We start from the raw sequence: 6639 nt of genomic DNA on the forward strand, positions 1-6639 counted from the left end.
TTTTGCGTCTTTTCCCCGGACTTGCTCCCAGACGATCTCAAAATGCACCTGGAATTCAGACATTCTCTCAATAAAGCTACAATGGAATTCATTGGTTGATTCAAAGCAGCGCGTAACCCACTTCATCGTTGTTCAGCTCATAGTAAACCGATAAAGGTCAAAGGTGAACTTGCGTAATTAAGGTGGCTGGTATATGTTTCGAAGGATCGCAGAGCGACATCTTTCGTTCATAGGTTATTCGGTGCTTGAGCTTTTCACACAAAGGGTGTTGACTCAACTGCTCCGAATAATACAGAACTCCCTTTCATCAAACTGTTGATCTAACATCGTCAGGGAATCTACTGTCACGTGACAATCATTTCAATCGTCGTGAGGAATTTATAAAAAAAGGTGAGAATATTATTTCTTGATATCCAAGTGACATACATGGTGCACTACTTATTTAATATGTTTCCAATAATGAAATCCTCAACAAGATTTAAAAGAGCTGTGCGTAGGCATCGAACGAGGGGGAGTCATACTACACAAGCAGAAAACATGGGGGCAAGAATTCAAAGGGAATCCAGAGTGAAATCTAGGAAATATATTTGAAAACACATTTGATGTTTTAGTCTGAGTAACCAGTAACCACAAACTAAAAAGGGGACTGGTGTTTGAAAGTTCTCCCATTCAAATAATATAGGAAGGTTTGGTCCATTTGGCGCATTTTTTTTGCCTACAAGTGGAAATCTAACACGCGGACATACTTCACCATAGGAGAGCTCTTGTACAAAACTTGGCAAAAATATATACTGCTCGAAACATCGAGACCAACCGGCTCTTTTCAGAGCCAACACTTCCTCAAAAGTGAATCATTACACGGTTGTACCTGCAAGTTTACTATTATTTATATGTTATTCTCAAATTGAAAATTGATGGAGAATTTTAACGAGGTCGAGGGATCCCATGAAACAGAAGGCCTGGTACTTCATGGAGACAAACAAGGCGACCTGGGCCCAATTTCATAGAGCTGCTAAAGCACAAAATTTTGCTTAAGCAAAAAAAAATCCTTGCTAAGTAAAATCAGATTACCGGCCTAGACTTCACTCAATTGTTGTGCTAAGTAAACAACAGCTAAATACCAGTCACAAGCAATGTATATGGCATGTAACTTTGTCCAGTAACATGTGTAAAGTAAGCAAGTTACTTTCGTGCTCAAGCATTTTTTTTTGCTTAGGCAACTCTATGAAATTGGTCACTGGTCCTTGCCTTGGTGCCCTTGAATGCTCCAGTACATTTACAAATTTCCTCATATGGTGCCCTTTACAACGGAGAAAACGCCTTGATGCCCTCGCCCTTTCAAAAACGAAGCGTACATGCTTGCAACTTATCTGATATCAACAACATGCACAATGAGAGTGGTGTCAAAAAAGTAAAATTCAAAACACTTGCCCTGGTTAACAAAACAATTTTAGGCTTAAGGAAAACATATGACGTCAAATACGAAGTGCTCCACGGCAACGGTATGCATTGTTTCTAGGGCCTCGCTGAGGGCGTTTTCAAAACGCTGGAGGGAAAACAAAACAGTATAGCCGTACGGCGACCCAGGAATAGGGGACTACACTCACACAAAACCAACTCTAGGGTTACCCCCAACGTGTGGAAAACAAAATATTAAATCAACTTCAGTTCATTTGACAGATCCAACGAAAATATCGCAGAGTATTATTCGAATAACATGCCTGCGGGTGATGCTCGGGCGCTGATGAAAACTTTTGGCGCGAATTGAACTCGGTAGTGGCGGGAAAAGTCAACAAAGCATAATGACACGTGAGCTACGTCATTGCTGCAGCTGTCTCTTGCGCGGTAGAATGTGAGATTATTTGATGTCTCTTGCGCACCTAAATGGGTGACAGTTTGGGTGAGGGGGTACAAGTGTAGGCGACCTCCTTGAAGGATAAACAAGGTGTAATTTGGGAGCAGGGTTTTGGGTTCAAGATGAGACTGAAGTGAGGATAGAACTATGATGGGTAAGATTAGTCTTTTCAGCGCGGTAGAATGTGAGATTATTTGATTTCTCTTGCGTACCTGAATGGGTGACAGTTTGGGTGGGGGGGGGGGGGACACAAGTGTAGGCGACTTCATTGTAGGATAAACAAAACACTTGCCCTGGTTAACAAAACAATTTCAGGCTTAAACAAAACATGTGACGTCAAATACGAAGTGCTCCGCGGCAACGGTATGCATTGTTGCTAGGGCCTCCCCGCTGAGGTCGTTTTCAAAATTGCTGGAGGGAAAACAAGGCTGCCGCTTCCCAGGTTGTATCGTAATTTGGGTGTGATCCCTGGCTACACGGCAGTTAACGGTTGTATGGCTTCTGACTGGCACCCCGAACAAAGATATTGACAAAATAGGGACACCGCCAATATAGGGCTAGATAGTTCAGTTGGTAGAGCGCCGGCACGTTAATCCGGAGGTCGTTGGTTCGAATCCCCCTCTAGTCAATTCTTATGTTCAACCCCCAAAACCAAAATAAATGTTCTCATATTATGAAACCAAATTTGTGCATACTTATATCAAAACATCGTTGTCACACTGTATTTGTTTCGGAACCACCACATGCGAGACTTTATGTGCAAGATGATGTATGTATATGTAAAGTTACAGATGGAATATATTGAGAACATTGAGTTGCTACACTTTCATTTTTGCTTTCATCGAACCACAACTCAACGAGAGACTTGTACAAGATGAGGAATGTAATGTTACAGATGAAGAATGAAGAGACATATATAGAAGTGGTGCTGGGAGAATTACAGAGCTAAGTTTGAGGCCGGTAGGGGTGAAGAAGCATGGCCACTTAACTAATTGAATAAGATCATGTGCTGATATCAGTTCCTAACTTTCACATCAGACGCTGTGAGTCCGATACATCAAACACACACTGTTCAAATTGGGGTTGTTGATTTCAAAACAGGTTTTAAAAAAGTAAACACTTTGCTTCTCCCTCTGATTATTAAAGAAGGAGAAGAAGAAGTAAAAGAAGATATCAATCAAGTTTTCCCCAAAGAGGACAGAGATGCTGAATAATGATAAAAGTATTCCAAAAGAAACCGGTCTTGAATTTCTCCCTCAAGAAATCTCCAAGGTTTTCCGCCGTTTCTCACGTGCAGGGCCCGCGGTCCGGGAGTCGATCTGCACCGGTGCCTGGCCGCAGACAGATCGCGTTTCCGCCGCGACAACTCGAGCGAGAAGACGCAACCGTAGATGGGAAATGAACTTACCTGTTCTCGGGCCGATGATCAGGAGGGTTGGTTTGGAAGTGGGGGGGGGGGGGGGGGGGTGAAGCCTGGAAGCCCCACCCGCCTCCTTGACCATCCTTGACATTAATCTAATAAGTCGTGATTAGTCCCAGTTCCCCCACAGGTACCTCACGGGGGAAAGTGCGCGAATACAACCCACCAACATTAAGACTGAGCCACGCTACATTCACTTAAAGTTTCAGGTTGTTATTAGTTACATTTTGATCTCTCTACCACCTTTTGGATTCTATGCTTTCACTTTCAGGACCTTATGGGGACCGAGGACAAAAGAGAAAAGGGAAAATGACAAGGACTCCATAGGGTGCTCTAAAAGAAACTGTGTGTGCAGAGTCTTTGGGAAACTGTAGTGCATGAGCAAAGAACATACCCCAAAAAGAATGCTCCAAAAGGATGCTTTCTTGAGAATGTGTGGTTGTTACAATGTTGAATGTTCTGACTTTATTTTAAGTAAAATCTCTGCACATCCAAAATGTCATCTTGATATTCGAGATCAGAATGAATGACATTTTAAAAGAAGAGTCGGCTCTGCATACACAACGTTGGGGTCAACATGAGGAAATCCATGTTTTGCCGGAGACAATTAATGCATCACTGAATCCCGCATAAGCCGGTTTGTAAGCCGGTCAAATTGATAGATCAGATCGATCATGTTCTGCTATAAATTAGTCTGGCCGGCCCCTTTGGTCTTTTTTAAAGAAGTTTGCAAATCGTATACAGTTAGAATTCTGGACACCTGTCCATTATGACGCTCGGGCATCGATCCGCGTTATGTCACCGCGGGGTGGCGTTTGATATAATGGAGGGAAATCTGTCTCATAAGAAACGGATACATTGAAAGACTGTCAAAAACTTCCATATATGATTATCATTTTTCGATGCACAAGCACCGAATACCTCTTCAGATAGTTGTTAATGTAGATTTGTTGACAAAAAGTAATAATTGTAAGTGAATAATGGATAGGCCGTATTGGTCAATGGCAACGTTAGTAAACAATAATAATAGTAAGAACAATAGACAAATTGAAATTGAATGTTGCAGAAGGCGGCGCTTTGGGGAACAGCGAGGATTCTGAGAAAAACCCTAGAGATCAAAGGCCACGGGACTTACCCCGACTTGAGGAGTAACCGGCACAGCGAAAAAATTGTATCTTTCTTTTGCATACTGTGATAAGGTAAACTAATATTAATATCGACTCTCTAATAGCGCAATTCAGAATAATGCTCATTGTTTTTTTTTTTTTTTTTTTTTTTTTTTTAAAGATCTGTGCCCTATATTTCATTCCTTAAACCATCGCAGATGGCTTCGCTGCCAATTGTGAACCACACTAAGCTAATAAATTCCAAGAACCAAATCTGCCCTCACAGGTACACATTTACGCCGGGTGACTAGCAGCAATTGTAGCTAAGTGTCTTAATCAAGGACACAGGTGTCATAACCGGGATTTGATACCACACCCTTAAAGGGTGGCTGCAGTTTTTTTTTTTTTTAATAATTCAAACGATTAAACATGACTTTTTAAACCTGAAATATTTTTATATATTTTTTATTAAATGCGCAAGTATTTTAAAAATGGTTTTCAAGAGATTAGGGGAACCCACCCCGCCCCTAAAAGGGAACCTTCATTTGCATAAACGTGACGTCATGTCGGTAACCCGAGCCGTCGGGCCCCCTGGCTGTGTGCATATAGAGACGTGTGCACTGTGTGGCCTGGTACCTAGGCGCGTGTAGTTAGGGACCAGACTCTTTTCTGCCGACGATATGTTTGAATTCCCGACGTGACGTCGATGGTAGGGGGCGGTAACAATCCACAAAAGGGGGGCATGACTTATTCGCTAATTACGCAAGTGAGATATGTCGGGAATAAACAAACACATTTTATTGACGTTCAATACATATAACAGAAATAAATGACAGCAAAATTAACTGTTTTATTTGAATTCACTGCAGCATCCCTTTAAATATTAGAGTACTAGTAAACAACTATTAACTGCTTCTTATAACACCCCAACATACTATTTATCATCCACGTACGCGTAACGTTCGTACGCGCGTTTCAGATACACAGATGCACAATTGATTGGGTTCGAGGTGGGTAAAAAGACGTCTGGGTACTGCACGCCGTGTGATAGTCGTCGGACTATCACGCGGCAAACGATGTACTATCACACGGCCGCCGTTTCTAGTAAAACTAATTAAGACATATCATGTGACGCGCTCTAAACCAATGAAAAGGCAGAATATTTGTAAGGGGTGTTATAATAGAGAGTGTTTGTACCTTGGAGTTTTTATCTCATGGAACACCAGATTATTGGCCGTGGATTCAGAATTCCGAGCGGTAAGCAACTCCATTAGACTGGGCTCTGGCAAACTGGTAGCGCGAGCATTGTATAATAATTGGAGCCCCAAAACAAAATAATAAAATACTACATTTATTAGTTACTATAACTTATTCACCAAATAAACAATAATAACTTTTGCTCGATACTATGTATGTTTGTTTCCGGAAGCTTTGAAAGCGGTTTTTTTTTAATAACGATTAAATACTTTATTTGCAGCTGATGCAACAAAAAAGAAGAAGAAATACACAAGAAAGAGCAAAAGAAAAAGATATTGACATTGACCAAAGGGGTTTCACGCTAAAAACAAAGTATGTAGACAATCTGAAACTTCGCGTACATGATTTGTAAATTTAACTCATGGCAGTGAATGGAAACAATCCTTTCAACATAATAAGTGGCCTTTAGGTCAACCGTGTGGCTGGTTTGGAGGCATAGGACTGCAATGTAAATTAATCACTTCTATGTCCCATGATCAAATTGTCTCTGTGGTGAAAGTCACAGAGGAGAAACATATTACAGGCGCTACCCACAAATCAATGATTTGTACTCGTGTACTCGTTGAGAGATTATTGACAGAACGCAATGCGAAATGATGATGACTGAAACATTATTTTGTAAACGGATTTTGTTCGCCAGTTTTTATTTTATTTCTTCTTTCTAATAAGATCCGGTGATTTATTGTGCTTAGAATGACGTCGAGCTAAAAATTCTATGTTGACGTTAGTACAGGTGCCAAATACATTATGCAGTGACGTCATCCACGCCGCCATATTAGAGGTAAACTGATGATTAAAAAAATGGAAACGAGCAGATTTGTACGCATCAAGCGAGTACACATCATCATGATACGTCACGCGTTGCTGTTTTAAAAGTCAAAAAATATTGTCAATAATGTTATGAACAGAACATTCCCTTTCCACATAAAATTGAACCTCAAAAAATCGTTGATGAAAACAAGTGCAGAACATTAGACTGTATCCAACGGCTTTAATACGGT

This window comes from Asterias rubens, chromosome 18, assembly GCF_902459465.1.
Source record: "Asterias rubens chromosome 18, eAstRub1.3, whole genome shotgun sequence".
In the NCBI taxonomy this organism is placed as follows: domain Eukaryota; kingdom Metazoa; phylum Echinodermata; class Asteroidea; order Forcipulatida; family Asteriidae; genus Asterias; species Asterias rubens.